This window comes from Suncus etruscus, chromosome X, assembly GCF_024139225.1.
Source record: "Suncus etruscus isolate mSunEtr1 chromosome X, mSunEtr1.pri.cur, whole genome shotgun sequence".
Lineage (NCBI taxonomy): Eukaryota > Metazoa > Chordata > Mammalia > Eulipotyphla > Soricidae > Suncus > Suncus etruscus.
In genome coordinates this window covers 124,253,015-124,270,976 of record NC_064868.1, presented here as the reverse complement: position 1 = coordinate 124,270,976, position 17,962 = coordinate 124,253,015, and the positions used below count along the sequence as shown (strand labels likewise).

Below are 17,962 nucleotides of genomic sequence, written 5' to 3'. Positions count from 1 at the left end.
GTAACCCCTGAACATCAAACAGGTGTGGCCCGAAATAAACAAACAAATAAAAAACCCCCCAAAAATGGAGGATATTATATGATAATCTTTCATTAATAAGTCGCAACACCCTTTATAGTGTAAACAATATTTTGTACTTTAATAAAAAGCATAATAGTAAAAAATGCATGTTCTTTTTTGGGGGTTGAGTTTTGTGGGCACACCCTGTGACATTCAGGGGTTACTCCTGGCTAGGCACTCAGAAATCACTCCTGGCTCAGGGGACTATATGGGATGCCTAGGATCAAGCCAAGGTTCGTCTTGGGTCTGCCACGTGCAAGGCAAACACCCTACCATTGTGCTATCCCTCCGGCCCAAAAAATCATAGTTTTTATAAATATTTTCTGCCATATCAAACAGAACACAATTATCTCGTGCATATATATCCAATATTAGAAAAAAGTATCACTAATGTCTTTCTTAATGTTCCACTTTCTCCTTTATGGAATGCCAAATTAGTACTTCAGGTTTTTACTAAATGAATATATGTCCTAAAAGCCCTCTTAATTATATTGGATATCCAAATAAATGGATACATGTCCTGAAGCACTTTTTTTAAATTACATGCATCATATATTCATGTAGACATTCAAGACTGCTCTGAAGTACTATTTTGTACACGAAACCGGTGATGCTGGACTCCGGGAGACTTTGAGAACTTGCCCAAATGAAACTACTCTGGGTGGGGCAGAAAATAGTAACCAGGGACCTTAAGGATTACCCTCTGGGAGCGACTTCAGTGAGATGACTCCTTATTACCCAGGGGGAAGGAGTATTTAAACGGTTATACAGGGGCCAAAGTGATAGCACAGTGTTAGGGCGTTAGCCTTGCTCACAGCTCACTCAGGATGGACCTAGGTTGGATCCCCTGCGTCCCATATGGTCCCCCAAGCCAGGAGCCATTTCTGAGTGCAGAGCCAGGAGTAACCCCTGAGTATCACTAGGTGTGGCCCATTAACCAAGACCTACATGACCTGGACAAGCATAGAATATGGACTCTTTTGCGACATGGCAGTTGTTAGCTGTAGCAGGGGCTCATCTTCCTGTTGTTCAGCTTGGGGAAGGGGGCAGACTTGGCCTACAAGGTAGCTTTTATCGGGGGCTCCGTTAGGTTGGCGGGAGAATCTGGCCTGCTAGGGTGGCAATCTCAAAGAAAGTTTCCAGCTACAATATTTTACTGTAGGTATTTACTTTTGGAGCCGATTGGCTGACTACTTTGCATTTCCTGTGCTTTTGAATTATTTTGTGAACCCAAATAAATGAAATGTGAATTTTGTATAGGCAGAAGGATTCTTCTTTTGAACATAGAGCAAACATTAAATTCAGACCAGATGTTCTTATATGCTTGATTAATGAGTACTGTATGTTTAGGTACATATGTGTTTCTATTGTACAGACAGCACACACTATGTGCTTACACATTTGTAAACACAAATACAAAACCCACTTAATTTCAAGTGTTCAAATTTACATTCTTCAAACCCACTTAATTTCATGTTTCAATTAAACTTCCTCAAATCCTCTTGGCTTTACCTCTATTTTCATGGTCCTAACACCAGCTAGAAAATAGCAAGTAAAATCATAAAACTTTGGTGCTTATTGAATAGTATGGATGGCTCAAAAAAAATCAAAGCTCAGTGTTAGAGTAATTTGAAGATAACCAAACAAAAAAATCTGGAAACGAAATAGAATGATAAAACTAATTATTAAATAGGAATGATGGCTTTTTCCTTATTTTTTCTTTATGTTTTAAATTTGCATATTTGACTTTAGGAGATTTAAATAGAATGAGTCTGAAAGTGCTATAATGTAGCATAGAATTTTAGGATCATTATACATGTGTTCTATATATGTATATATATGTATATATATATGTACAAATGGTGACATATGTCATGTATCTAGGTTTCAACGTTTCACAACATATTGGAAACTTTATATCTTCTCCTCAGATTTAGTTTCTCAAGTACCCATGCATTATTTTCAAGATGTTAACTCTAAAATGGTTGAATTTTATTAAGTATTTTAGGAGCGTAATAAACTTAGCTAATGAAACAGTCTTACTTTCTCAGATATTCCTTAGTTATCTAATAATTAGGTGAGCTTATCTTAACCCACAACTGAGGTCTTCAGATATTTCTGTTATAATGTCTTGAATTTTAGGGGAAATCCCAGACAATACTCAGGCTTACTCCTGACCCTGCACTCATGGCAGTGCTCAGAAAGACCATATGGTATGTCGAGGATCAAGCCACGAGGGCTGCAAATATCCTTCCTACTGTATTATTGCACTGACCTTTCTTTATTAATTTCTTAATAAAGAAATTTAAAAAAGAACATAGAAATATAAAGGGCTGAAAAATGAATTCTGCTAAATGTAAAATTGAAGTTCTGTCATTAGATTAAGAGTGAAATGATTATGTGAACAATTTGAACCAACCCACTCCAGTGGGCCTGGTCTTAATTATTTCTCCCCCTTTCTCTTTTAGGAATCAATCTGTGTAAAATGATCCTGTTTTATACTTTAAACTTTGGTTTTCTTACTATAGCTCCAAAGACAGTAAAAATTATAAGTCAAATGAATGTTTCTGCTTGTAGGGTTTGTCATGCCTCCCAGTTTAATGTGAAAAGTACTTTTTTCTCACGTATTTTACTTATTTTATCTCAAGATATAATCAAAGTAGTTATTTTTTTCTATTGTGTAAATCAGTTTTTTTAATTTTGCGGCTACATCCACAAGTACTTAGAGGTTACTCTTACCTCTGGGCTCAGAAATCACTCCAAGGAAGTCTTGGGGGACTATATGGGGTGCTGGAATTGAAATTGGCTTGGTTGCATGCAAGGCAAACACCTTAACCATTGTGCTATCGCTACAACCCTTGTTGTGTAAATCTGATTGAAGAAACTACTTTCAATTACTTTGTAACCTCTCAGAATGTGTCAGAGTTTTCAGCAAATTAAATTTATTTTCTCACCATTTTCCCCTCTGAAAACATATTTCCAATGCACATTTTTATAGATATCTTTACTTAAGCATCATGATTACACACATGTTTGTAGTTGGGTTTTAGTTATATAAAAATAAAAAGGCCATCCCCTTTCACCAGTGCAACGTTCCCACCACCAATGACCCCCTATCTCCCTCCTCCCCCAAACTTTGCCTGTATTCAAGACAGGCATTCTATTTCTCTCATTAACTACCATTGTCCTGGTAGTTGTCAGTGTAGTTATTTCTCTAACTGAACTTAAATGCACATATTTATGGTTAGCAAAATCACACATTCGAAATACATTTGACAAGTACAGGGTATTAGCCATAAGTTCGTTATTTTATTCTTTTATTATATTAATAATTTTTATTTTGACCAAAGTGGATTACAAATCATTCACAGTAGTATTTCAAGTACATAGTGACATTGAATCAGGGGCATTTCCACCACCAATGTTGTCCTCCCTCCACCCCTGTTCCCAGCATGCATCCCATAATGTGCCTCCTTTGCCCACCCCCCGCCCCCAGGCTCCTAGTATAAGTGATCCCTTCTGTGCCTGTTGTAGTTTGGGTATCAATTCTGTTGTAGTTGGCTTTGGATTTGGTGTTTTTATATCTACTCAATGTTCAAATGACTGCTTGGTCTTGGTGCCCTCCATTATTTCCCCCTCAATTTGTGAGGCAAAAGAAGATGGTTCATGTGTTTCTGTTTGAAGGTAAGAAAAAAAGGGAAAAGAAAAAGGGGGGCAAAAATTCAAACAAGAGGAGTCCTTCTAGAGACTATAAATCTCAGTTTAAGGAAAAGAAGGGGAAAAGGAAGGAAAATATAATAATAATAATAATAATAATAATACAAGAAAAATTAAGCCCAAAATAAAACAAAACAAACAAAAAACCTGAAAAGCACCACAGCAATGCTGATAAGAACCAAACACTAACCATGGTCCTGAAATAAAGACGAATTAAAGCACAGGGAGAAAGAAAGAAAAAAGGCAAAGAAAAGAGAAAGAAAAACAAAAACAAACAACCCCCTCCCAAAAAAAAACAGGCAACAACATTTACAAAAAATTAAAAAAATTAATTTGTGCTATTTATTTTGCATAGGCACAGTAAAAAAATGGGGAGATTAGAAAGGGAATTCTCCTGGCCTAAGAAATACAGGGTTTCTCCGCCCTTGAAGTATACTATCATGGGTATAACAACAGGCTCCATACATGCTTTTTTACTCTCCCATAGATCCTTTTGTGTTGTCTGGAAGTTTTCTGCTCCATCGTGGATGATAAAATCAGTCTTCTGTAGTTAGTGATCTTAGTAATGTGCACATGTCATAGAATAGTCTTTTTTTTTACAGTTTCAGAAGTTCTGTTCCATCAATAAGTTCATTATTTTATATTTTGTTTGTTTGATTTGGTTTTGGTACATCCATCAGTACACAGGTGTTACTCTTCTTTTTGTGCTGAAAAGTCACTGCTAGTTATGCTCCTGCGCCACAAAACAATGCTAAATTTCAAATCAAAGCCAGTTATTTGACAGGGTTTGGCACTATTCTTTATTTTAAACATTAAGACTGGCACTTTTCCTGCATATCTGTTCAATTTGAATTCAATTTTATTTGTAGCCAATTTTCTTTATCTAAAACATCAACTTATTTAAAAAAATATATATATATAACTTTAGGATATAATTGCCTTCTATTTAAAGAAAAATGTTAAAGATAAGGAAATTCGGTTCACAGATTATGCATCTTTACAAAAGAACAAGAAATTAATGCCTACAATCATAAAATCCAGGATTAAATCTTTAAAATGAAAGATAAATTAATATCATTACAATAATAAATGATATTTAGTATAAGTTGACTTTTTTCATTTTTTCTCAGTAGACATATTAGATATATTTTTTCTATATATTTTATTGTAAGAATTTATTCAAGAGACAAAATTGATTAACATATTGAGGTGAACTAACATAACATAATATAGTAACATAACATATAATATAATTAATATAATATAATAATACATGTAAGTCAAAGAACATTTCTGATTAAAACACAATTTTTATCGTAATGGCTTACATTATTAGAGGCATTTTTAATTTATCTTTTTTTTTTTCACAAATCTTACACAGTGATATTTAAGGTACACAGTGACAATAAATGAGGGTCTTTCCACCACCAGTGTTGTCCTCCTTTCATGTTCCCAAGCATATATCCCTTATCTCCCTCCTTTATCCCCCAAAATGCTAGTGTAACTAAACGCATATATGCAGTTCCAGATATTTTTACTAGTGGTTTCTTAAAGGTTTAGAATCAAAGGAGCACTGTATAAACATTGTTAGAGTGGCAATTTTCATATGCATGGGCCCACCAAAGTATGGGGCTCATGGAAAGAAAAAACTTTGGCCTAAGTACACGGAGACCCTACCCCTGAAGTTTCCTGACATAAGACCAAGCAAACTAGTTTGTTGCTCCAGTAAAACTAGTTTGTCCAATGCCGGTCATTGTCTGTAGTGCCCATACAGTTATATTTTTCACAGTCTCTGTTGCTGGTATCATGTTTCTGTACTGAATATCCTGGAATCTGTATATCCTACACTGAAGTCAGGATGGTGCGGAGCGGCGTCTAATTTCAACTCACAATTGAAGGGCAATGCAGAAATCCCTGTCCAGTATGCAGGTTGTTGTTGTTGTTGTTGTTTAAATCTTCTCAGTGTTAAGGGAAAACACTTTTGAGTAAATCGATGTCAGAGCAGCAGTAGGGTCTTCCCTGGTAGAGGATTGCTTCCCGGTGACGTCATAGACAACTTTGGATGTTTCCTAGATGGCTTCCCTGGTTCAGGGGTGACTGGAAAATGCCTAAACCTCTGAAGCCTGTGCCAGGTCATCATAGATGTACTTTAATAAATATATCTTTAGCAACTTTTGTATTTTTATCACTTTTTATATATTTTATTAACTTAATAAAAACTGAATAAATTCTAAAATTAATTAAGCTACTATAAGTAGTATGTGGTAATCCATATGTATTAATATTTTAGATGACATTTTTGTATATAAATGCAACTCTAATATTTTATATTCTGTTCTTTGTAGAATAAGAAATTAAATTAATTAATTTTACTTAAAATTATTTAATTTTCTTCTCTTGGGTTTGCTTTACAGTAAAGCTACTAAATTCTTCATTAAGAAGTAATTATTTTTGTCTGGTTATAAATATATATTTAAATTCATAATTGATCTAAAGATAAGAGCTAATATCTTTCTATCTTAACCTCCCAACACACCTATTGCTTTTCTTTGTGTGTGTATATATGTATATGTGTATGTTGCCAGGGATTAAACTCAGAACCTTACACATGAAAAATCAAATGTTTAATAAATCACTATTACACCCAATCGAATTTCCTTATATTTTCAAAATTATATATATATGTGTAGAATATATATAATATATCTGTGAACAATAAGCCAAATCTTAAATTTTATTTTAAGAATCAGAACTTTTTAACATCTATAACTGCTTGAAAATAACATTGTGTTCCTCTTCAGAGCATAGATTTCCATTCATTTAATTATCTTAAAGTGTTATCAGTGGAAGTTTCTTATTCTGTAAAATTGGAAAACATTTATCCGTAAAGATGATATCACACAAATACATCTAAAAAAGTTTGTCAACAACCTTATGTACATCTATGTGGTTTTCTATGCAATAAATATATAAGTGAATGCTATGACAGAAAATGTTGCATCCAACATTCACTTATTAGTAATATAAAACAAATATTCATGACACAAACAGTTGTGTTCTTTTAATAGATACTAAATTGACAATTTTGTTTCATTATTTTAGGAGAAGGCAAAATGGATTTACTAAGATATGTAAGAGGAGATAGAATGGGGGAGAGAGAGAACTTACACATCTCAGGTTGAAATGTAGACAGATTTATAAAAGAGATAGTGTTCATATTTTTGTCTTCATATCTTTTTATTTTGACTTTTTTCTGATAAGAGTGAAATAAACTTTCATTAACATATTGGTTGGAATTTTGAAGGCTCTCATCATTTATATTACAATTTATATTGGAAAAAAGGCCAGCAGATACATGTCTCAAATAGAATAACATATATGTTTATACCAAAAAAAAAAAGATGTCTAGGCAAACCCTTTGTGAGCATGACCACATGGTAGACCAGCTATTGCATCCCCAACTAAAATCAGAATTGTGGCCAATCCTTCCACACAGGTCAGAAGCCAAGCTTACATTCCGTCAAGATAAACTCTTATCCATATAAATTCCTTTAGGTACTTCCCTGGCAGTGAGCAAGACTGACAGTGACTTAAGAAAGAAGCAATTTGTTATTAAAGGGACTCAAAAGAAGAATTAGAAGGGGCTATAAAGACTACAAAGTAGTTCAATACCCCATGATACCTTGTGAGTGAAGATTGTAATTCTTCAGATTTAATCAGTACTAATTGCCTATATAAACTCAGAAATGTAATTCAGAATGGGAATGCTTAAGATGTTCAACAAGCTCAAAGAAACTGAATTAATGGTCTGCTAATAAAACACAGGAGGATATGAGATCAGAAAAGATAAAGATAAAAAACATAAATGTCACAACTGAAAATCTTGGTAAATAAAATGAAAAATTCATTGGAAGGCCTCATCAACAGAATCCAGCTATTGCAAACAAATTCAGAAAGCTCAGAGATGAAGTGTAGAAAACATCTAGATAACGAAGAACATAAAAGGGCTCAAAATAAACAAAGGATGGATAAAAACATCAATATAAATAGACAACAAAAGAATTTTATGGTAAATTGAATTGAAACAACTAAAGAATAATTGAGGTCCCAGAAAAGTAAGAGGAAATCTTTATGAAAAAGCAACATCAAAATAGATCATTGCTGAGAAGTTCCCAGAGCTGCAAAGTGCATGTACCCAACATCCTCGATACCCAAAGAATATTTAGGTCAATTCTTAGGAAAAATAAGATGGGGGAATCTATTTTTCCAACTTTAAATTACATTACAAAGCAATAGTAATTAAAATGGCTTGGTATTGGAATGAAGACAGTCTTTTTAGAATATAATTGAATATAATTTATTATCTTGAGACAGATACACAGGTATTTGTTAATTTTTAGAAATAAAAAAAATATGAAGTTGAGCATGTAAAGCCTCTTCAACAAGTGATGTTGGTTTTGGAACTCTGAATGCCTTCAACTAAAAATGTTTTTCTTATTTCAATAATGTTTTATTTCCAACACAAAAATCCTCTCTTTGAAAGTTTTAGATGTCCTAATAGTTACTTGATATATTTTTTAGACTTATTCTTTTTTTTAATACTTTCAGAGAGAGGATTTTTGTGTTGGAAAAAAACATTTTGGAAATAAGAAATTAATTTTTAGTTGAAGGCATTCAGAGTTCCAAAGCAAAAAGCTTTAGAAAGTATTATTTTATTGGTTTTTATGTTACAATAAAATATATAATATAATAATACATATAATAATATAAACTCAATTCCCATTCTGGATGTTTTTCTTAAAATTATGACTTTAGAAAGTAATACATATATGTATTCTGTAGAATGTGTGCTGATATTTGTGCCAATTATCCTATTAATCTATCACTCTACCTACTATCATTACTGTCTGTAAACAAACATGTAAAATTTAGATCTATTTAAAAACAAATGAAAGTAGAAGTGATAACTGGTGATGTATATTGTAATAAGAATACAATCATTTTTATATTCTACAGAGATGTATTATGCTATAAAAACAAACAAGTGATGTTGGGAAACTTGGTCAGCTATGTGCAAGAAACTGACCTCTTCCTGACACCATGCACACATCACAACCAATGTGTGAAACATATCCCCATGAGCACCACTGTTAGGTGTGTGAGCACTGTAAACAACAGTGCTACCAAAGTGAACATGCAACCAAAACTTATGTGTGAGCATTACAGCTAAGTTATGAATTTCTGGAAAGTGTAAGGACTAAAGTGTGTGAGCATTGTAACCAAGTTTGTGCCCCACCCCTACCATTTCCAGTATAATCACTACAATGGCAAAAACAAAGAAAAAGGTCAATAAGTTTTATATGATGATGTTTCAGTAAACCAACTAACAGTAAGTGTAATCATTAAAATGATTACAAATTTCTAAATGCTCCAGAGTAAATAAAGCTACTTGTCCCAGATGAATATCTTTTATGGATTTACAATTAAGTTAGTAGAAATAATACATTTTTTGTATTTGTAAGACCTTTAAATACCATATCTATCACCAAAAACAATAACAACAAATATAATTTTATTATACATATTTTGAATGAACTTTCCCAGCAGGGATGCCAGGTAGCCACCAGATTTATACAAAGTAATGATAAGAAAGAATTATAGTTCCAGAGATTAAACTCTGGTTTTGTACATGTCATTCATCCACTCCATATCTTTCAACTTTAGCCCCAACATTCTACTATACATCTCTTCAAAATATTATTAAGTAAAATATGATGAAATTGAACATTCTTTATTGAGGTGATGTTGGTTAACATAACTGTATATGTTTTGGTGGTAGTTGTCAAAGTATATGTTACCACACCACAAACATCACCAAAATGAGAGATTTACATGATGTTCTTATTCTCTACTGGTAATATTATATCAAATTTGCTTCCCTAGAGACAGGAAGGTTGATTTCCTTGAAAGGAAATGTGAGTAAATAGATTGTTTTATTAATGAATAAAACTAAATGGAATTTGGTGTTATATTTTGCTGGACAGATCCTTATTTAATAAGTTAAATTTTGTAACATTAGGACCAGAGATATAGAATAGCGTTTGAGTCAGTACAAGTGTCCAACTCTACTTTGATCCCCTGCACCTCATATAGTGCCCTAAGCACTGTCAGTAATAATTCCTGAGCAAAGAACTAGGAGTCAGCCCTGAGCACAGCCAGGTATGGAGAAACAAAGAACCGAAGAGAATGCTTGTATAACTGATGTAAATTAGCCTTTTTCAAGTAGGGCCCTCTGTGGATCTCAGCAATATTTCAGTAGGAGTATAAGTGAAAATTGTGGGGGCTGGAGTAATGGCCCAAGCAGTAGGGCGTTTGCCTTGCACGCGCTAACCTAGGACGGACTGCGGTTTGATCTTTCTGCATCCCATGTGGTCCCCCAAGCCAGGAGCCATTTCTCAGCGCATAGCTAGGAGTAACCCCTGAGTGTCACCGGGTGTGGCCCAAAAAAGAAAAAGAAAAGAAAAAGAAAAAAAAAAGAAAATTGTGTTGTAGTAAGGCATATCAAGAGATTATGGATTCAACAAATAGGGGCTTGTCAATGCAGGACAGAAAGTTGGAAGGGGACCAGGATCAAAAATAGTTTGAGAAACACTTCTAAATTACTATTTCCTTTTTAAAATTACCTACAATTTCTGTGTTAAAGAAAGAACAATTTGCCCCCCATGAAAGTAAGGATATAATTTGTAATACATAAAATCCTTTAAATATGATGGAACCACAAAGATCATAAATCATTATTATAAATTATAAATATTATTATAAATCATAAATCATTATTGGCTGCAATGTTAATATAATACTTACCTCAAAAAAGCCATTAACTAAATATTTCTAGTGGAGGTACAACATGGTGGAAAGTTTAGATTGTATTAGTTAGAAATATTTTTTGTCATTTATGAGATCAACTAATCTCTCACTTAAAAAATCAGTATTTACTTCTTTTGGTACTAGTGGAGTGTTTCACCTACTTTTTCTCCATCTCCCAGAGTGATGATGAGAGCCTTTAGAAGGACTCCGCCCATTTTCGGGGTATTAGACTCTTACCCCAGTTTATTGCTTTTTTCTCCTTCAAACAAAACCACGCAACTTGAACTAGCTAGTCCTGACTCCAGATAGAGGGGGAAATAAGGGAGGCATCAGGACCAAACAGGTGCAAGACTACTAAGTAGTGGGTTAGATACAGAGGGGACCACATATTCTAGCCGCCCTGGGGTGAGGGAAAAGGAAAAGGGAGGTAGGATAGAAACGGAGGCGTAGGGATGACAATTTGGCGATGGGAATCCCCCCTGATTTTATGTAAATATGTACCTAAAATATTATTGTCAACAATATGTAAGCCATTATGATCAAAATAAAAATTTATATTAAAAAAAATCAGTATTTATAAATGGTATCAATTTGACATATTGGGAAGCTAGCTAACTTCACATTTTTATTCAAATACTATGAAAAGTGTTGTGCCGGGCCCGGAGAGATAGCACAGCCGCGTTTGCCTTGCAAGCAGCCGATCCAGGACCAAAGGTGGTTGGTTTGAATCCCGGTGTCCCATATGGTCCCCCATGCCTGCCAGGAGCTATTTCTGAGCAAACAGCCAGGAGTAACCCCTGAGCACCGCCGGGTGTGGCCCGAAAAACAAAAACAAAAAAACAAAAACAAAAACAAAAAAACAAAAAAAAAAAGAAAAGTGATGTGCCTACTTTGTGAGCAGGTTCCAAAGCATCTGTCATGTCTACTGCTACTTTGAAAAGCCTATTACTTCGGTCAGCACATCATAGCAGCGCCCTCAAAAGTGAGCATATTTTCCTTAGTGCAATAAAGATGCTCTTAATACTTCTTGATATATATTTTTTCAAGATTTCTAATTTGATGCCTGCCTCATCACTTTCTCCTGTATAAATCAGAGGAAAGAATGAAGTAGCTTATCATACATTTATTTATTTATTTATTTATTTATTTATTTATTTATTTATGGTTTTCAGGCCACACCCGGTAACACTTACGGCTTACTCCTGGCTCTGAGCTCAGAAATTGCTCCTGGCTTGGGGGACCATATGGGACGTCGAGGGATCTAACCGTGGTGCGAGCAAGGCAAACGCCCTACCGCTTGTACCATCGCTTTGGCCCTCATACATGAATTCTTAACAAAGTGCCTGATATTCACTACAGGAAGTTTTATTTCCCTCTTTTCTCCTTCAGAATATCCCAAAAAGCAACTAAAACTGCTGGAGCTAAATTAATTTGATTGACTGCTTTCCGCTCGTTTTATTATTCCGTTTGTTTCATTATTCTTCAAGATGATTTTGCTTTATAATTTTTTCTCATTTTCTTCCAGATCTAAGTAAAAACATCTATTTAAATAAGAACACAATAAGAAAAACTTACTTAAAGACAATGCTTTAACAATAGGGAAAAATACCCCCAAATAGAAGAATCATAGTGGTTCTTAAATTCTGCAAATTTATAGCTAAATAATAAAACACTGATTTTGAGAAAATAGAGGAATTGATTTCTTCTATATTATTTTATGGCTAGCTTTATATGAAGATCACAGAATTATTATTAATTTAATACAGATTAAAAACAAAAGCATGAAATATCAGTTTTATTAATAAGTTCATAGGTTTATCATGCTTACTTCTTCTTTCCTCAAATATTTGTTCACTTTGTTTTATCATCTAGTGAAGATTTAGGATTTCAGTATAAGACCTTAACTGTTTATACATTTATATATAAGTGTTATATATAAATTTACTTATATATATAAACACAAAAAACTTGTGTTTTTGACATTATGAATTTAATTATTATTACAAACTTGATTTTATTTATTGCATTTCTTCTTATTTTATTTTCTAGTGCCAGGATTTAACCATAGGTATTCTCATGTTTGAGACATCTGTAGATCAGCCTCATCCCCTAAGACTCAACACATTATTTAAATCTTTTGGCTTTACTTTTTGCATGTATATTATATGGGATAAACTGTATATGCAATGAACCATTTTCAAGAATTTTCTTTCAGTGTAAATTAGCTTGAGTAATATAGAAATTGGGTAGGAGAATAAATAGTAAATAATCATATATGGTATATAAAGAAACAAAAAATAAACCATATAAGGTGAGATAGAAACACTTAGGCTTTAATTGCAAAACTGAGATTAGCAAGCTTTGGTCGGTAGGTGGAGAATTGCTAAAAATACAGATATTAGAGATGACATGAAAATGATTAGCAGAAATGATGCATAGTACATTAGTTTTACAACTTAATTAGCACGCCGCACATCGTTAGTTCATTCACAACATAAATATATATAACATATCAAAGTAAACCTATTCTACAAACATATTGAAGGATTTGTTATGTAAAAAAATGTGAAGATTTTAAAACACAAACATCATTTAATATAAGGGAGAAGAGGTAAAGTATCATGTAAATGGAATTATATTATATATTTACCTGGCAGGAGAGATACCATGATCACAAGGGTGTTTTCCCAGGGTCAGGCTTATCCATTGCACTCTGTATGTGCTGACATCTGCAATTTCCCCAAATGTGGGAAACTCGACTGCATAATTTGTAGTAGTGGAAGACTGCATCCATGCACTCCCCTACACACACACACACACACACACACACACACACACACACACACACACACACGACCATGTGGAAAGGCAAAAAGGAGTTGAGAGGAGGTATTTGTTTTTGACAATCATGAGTCACACTAGTAGAAAAAGGTCTTTACTAAGTTTTAAAAATAAATATTATAAGGACCTGACGACATCACAGTCGGTAGGGTGCTTGCCTTGCAAGTCGCGAAATTAGATCCCCAACATCCCATATGGTTATCTAAGTTTTTCAGGAGTAATTTCTGAGGGAAAAGCCAAGAGTAATATCTGACTGAGAACCACCATTGGGTAGGCCCCAAGTATCCCCCCCCGAAAAAAAAGATAAATAGTACAATATTTCTGCAACTAATTTGTAAATTAAAAACAAGAATAAAATATTGTAACATATATATGCCAAAAAAGTGGAACACATATTTACTTTTGATAAATGTTATAATTGTGTGATATAAAATAAGTGAGAGAAAAAGAAAGCTTCTGGATACTGGAAACATGTTGCAGATTCTAGCATAAGTCTCTTTTCTTGCTCATGTTATCTGTGTTGGCTCGGACAAGACCAGAAACAACTCTGAGCCTCAAATTCTTCATTTTAAAGATATAGTGTCAAACTCAATGAATTTTTTTGAGAATAAATTTCAAAGCATATCACCTATGCATCTTCAGTTGCATATCAAAACACCATTTCTCTGCTTTAAATTAAGAAGAATTTAATTTAGAATTCTGGTCTTTATCTTTGTTTGCCTAGTTTCTTTGATTATAAATTCATCATCTATAATGTCACTTTTTTCACATAGAAGTTAGGATATGCTTTTAATAAGAACATCAATATAAGAGGTGCATGGAATGAGCTGTTTGACTTTTAATCGCTATTAAGGAGAAACTTCATAGAATAAAATTCTCAATTTGAATAGTTTTACATATAATATTGAAAACGACTATTTTAAAAGTTAATGACTATGTTAAATCTTTTTCTAAATCCACTTAGGGTTCACTAAAGATCAATAATAAACTTGACTGCAAGAAAAGAAAAACTGACGATATGAATAAAAGGCTGAACTACTTAATGTGAACTATGAATTATAATTTAAGATTACCTAAGGGGAAAAGCTTACTTTATTTACTATATTTAAGACTAAATATTAAGTTAAATGAAGTATACTGAATATTTTTGAACAATAGATACGTATCAATCACTCTTACATTTTATTTCTGTTTTAGAAGTTGTTTTTTCTAAAATACCTAAGACATTGTTTATTCAGGACAAGATTAGGGAGGATATATGTTCTAACATAAGTTCTAAATCTCATGCTTTATTAAGCATATTATATTTTAGATAAAAATATATTTAATAGCATTTGGGGGGCATCTTAGAATATTTTAATTTTTAAATAATTTTATATCTTTATTTAAACACCATGAGTACAAATATGATTGCAGTTGGATTTCAGTCATGTAAAGAACACCCCCCTTCACCAGTGCAACATTCCATCACCAATGTCCCAAATCTTCCTCCTCCCCACCCCACCCCCGCCTGTACTCTAGACAGGCTTTCTTCCCTCATTCATTCAAATTATAAGGATAGTTCTCAAAGTAGTTATTTCTCTAACAGCACTCATCACTCTTTGTGGTGAGCTTCATGTCTTGAGCTTAATGTAGAAAATATTAATTTAACTGAAAATTTAATGTCATCATAATTTTCTTCAATTTGTTAATATCAGAAACAATATTGTAAATCACTGTAAATATACATATATATAAACATTTCTATATATAAAAGAACAATTCTTGTTGAAACAGACTGGTAGGAGGCAAATGGGAGAGAAGGAAATTTGCTGGAGAATGGTGAAAGTGACAATAATGAAGGAATTGGTTTTGAATTATTGGATTCCTAAAATTCAACCATGAATAATTTTGTAATCTCACAATGACTAATTATAAACAAAATAACATAAATAAAAAACCCCTAGAATGCTAGGGTCAGAGAGATTGTACAGAATTTAAAGCATACACTTCGCATGCAGCTGACTCCAGTTCAATACCTGGCACCATGTGGTCCCCAGAATATCACTGGATGCAGTCATGGAGGCCTCAAAATACCAGGTCTACTTTTAGAGGCTCACATCACAGTCAGACCCAGGTAATCCTTAGCAGCATAGATATTGAACAGCACAACTCTTTTGGTCCTCACATTGAACCACTAGACTGCTTTGCTAAGAACTGTCCAGAGGCCCCCCTGGCTTCCCTAAGCACTGTTTGGGCGAAGCCTCAAAACTTTAGAAAAATAGGGAGGTCAGAATGATAGCACAGCGATAGGGAGTTTGCCTGGCACACATCCAACCCCCAACGGACTCCAGTTCGATTTTCAGCATCCCATATTGCCCCCCCCACTCCCCGAGCATACCAGGAGCAATTTCTGAGTGCAGAGCCAGTAGAATAGCCCAGGTGCGACCCAAAATAAAAAAAATAGAAAAATAGATTTAAAGATAAAATTTAACCTAAAAGTGAAATAAATTAGCAAATTAGCTGTACTAAATAAAAGAAAAAGTTAAAATTCAATGGAAATGCGATTTGGGGTTATTTAAGATAAGTGCCATATTAAAATCAGGGGGCTTGAGTACAGTGGTTATGGCACTTGCCTTTTAGGCAGTTGATAATGGTTCAATGTCCAGCACCCTCATTTCCTCAAGTTCAGCCCAGAGTAAATCCTAAGCACAAAATCAGGTGTAAGCTTTGAAAACTGATATATATGGGCCACAAACTGAAAAATAAATATGTTTATTATATTTATTATAAATAATTTTATGCTGGAAGACAGTCTTTAGTAAACATCTTTATCAATAGCAGGGATCAGGTATTCACATTAATAAAAATGAATGCCACTAATTCATTGAATAAATTTAATAAGAAAAATCAATTTATTTTAACAGTTGCTTAAGTAGTATGCATTCGCTATATGAGTCAACTCATTAAAGTCATATAAGCAGCCATTCTTTATACAATTTGGAATAGTATTCGGTAGAAATATATCCCCTTTGTTTTTAAAAAAAATACCATAACTTATGTACAACAGAGTAAAATTAAATTATACCCATTATAAATGTTGAGTTAAAATTAGGTTACTGATGAGTTGTCAAAAATAGCAGCTAAGTAATTCATTGTTTTACATTTTGTATACTGCAAATATTTCTAGACAATAATAATACCTTTTGCATCATTTTACTTCCTTTCCTAGTTAGAAAGATTTCTATAGCTATTCAATAGATCTTACTAAAATGGAAATTTAGATGTTTTAAATCAGTATGTCTTTACAGAAGAAAAGATATATATATATATACATATATATATGCTATTGATAATCATAAGTTTAATTGGAACACTTTCCTAGACCAGTTTTTTTTTTTCTTGATCAGGTACTCCAAGAGACAAACAGTTGAACAATCAGCACTGAGTACTGGTGCTTGTCACTTGAAAACCAATATTCGAGTCACGAGTTTAAAAAAAACAAGTTTATTCATGGCAAACAATCTGAGAAGATGGTAGACAAATGTTTTCAGAGTAACCATCTTACCTGTACAATCACAAGCAGCATTTATATGGAAAAAAAAGAGGCACACATTTTGAAGAGTGGGTTACAGACTGGTGGATAGCATGTATATCACTAAATGACCTCATGAGCTCAGTCCATGAGGCAGACTTTCGTTGTGGCCATAAATTATTTCTGACTATGTTTGCCATCCTCTTATGTTTCAAGACAAAGTAAGGGAGATATTCTCATAGTTTCAACTGTCCATTCCCACAAGGTTTCTGATTTATAGTACTAATTTTATAATTATTAATGTTATAATTATAATTTATAATATTAATTACTAATTTCTTTGGATTGGCTTTAAAAGTTGTAGGAGGAAAATTGTACATTATGTATATTTATATACATGTATATGAAGCATGTACACAGAAGACAGCTTTCTCTTATCATTTTCCTCAATTTCAAGTTTAAAATGATTTATTTTATTATTTTGGATTCTACAATATGTACAATTTGAGAAAACAAAAGATTTCCTGATTGTTATTAATAAAGCCATGCAATATTATATTTCTTCTTATTTCTTTCATTATCAATTTTCTTATATAGATATAGAATTTTTCCTCCTATTTTATATGACCCAAAGATAAGAAAAGTAATGTCTTATTCACAGTAGTTACTTTTTGAAATTTTTTTTTGGTGAACTTTCTCTGAATGGAATGATTTTTTAAAAAAATAATAGTCCTGCTATTTGCTTGATTACAGGAAAGATTTAAGGTTTAATGGTTCTCTTCTGGGAAGTCCAATATCTTTGCCTTTCTTTAGATTTAAGGTTTTAATTGCCTGGATATTTTAATAACATTTGCAGATTATTAATAAATATTCATTTTGTGATCTAACAGCTCTGTTTTCATTCTGAAAACTTTCCCATAAATCATATTTATTATTCATAGTCTCAAGGCTATTTCATTCTGT

At 33.1% G+C, this 17,962-nt stretch overlaps 1 protein-coding gene and 1 non-coding gene across 3 annotated transcripts in view; both read left to right on the top strand.

Moving 5' to 3' along the window:
• HTR2C (5-hydroxytryptamine receptor 2C) overlaps positions 1-17,962 on the top strand; it is a 257,024-nt gene that overhangs the window by 66,612 nt on the left and 172,450 nt on the right. The window lies entirely within an intron of this gene.
• On the top strand, positions 13,287-13,449 carry LOC125999970 (U1 spliceosomal RNA). Its single transcript, XR_007492389.1, has one exon. It is a non-coding gene; the product is annotated as a U1 spliceosomal RNA (small nuclear RNA).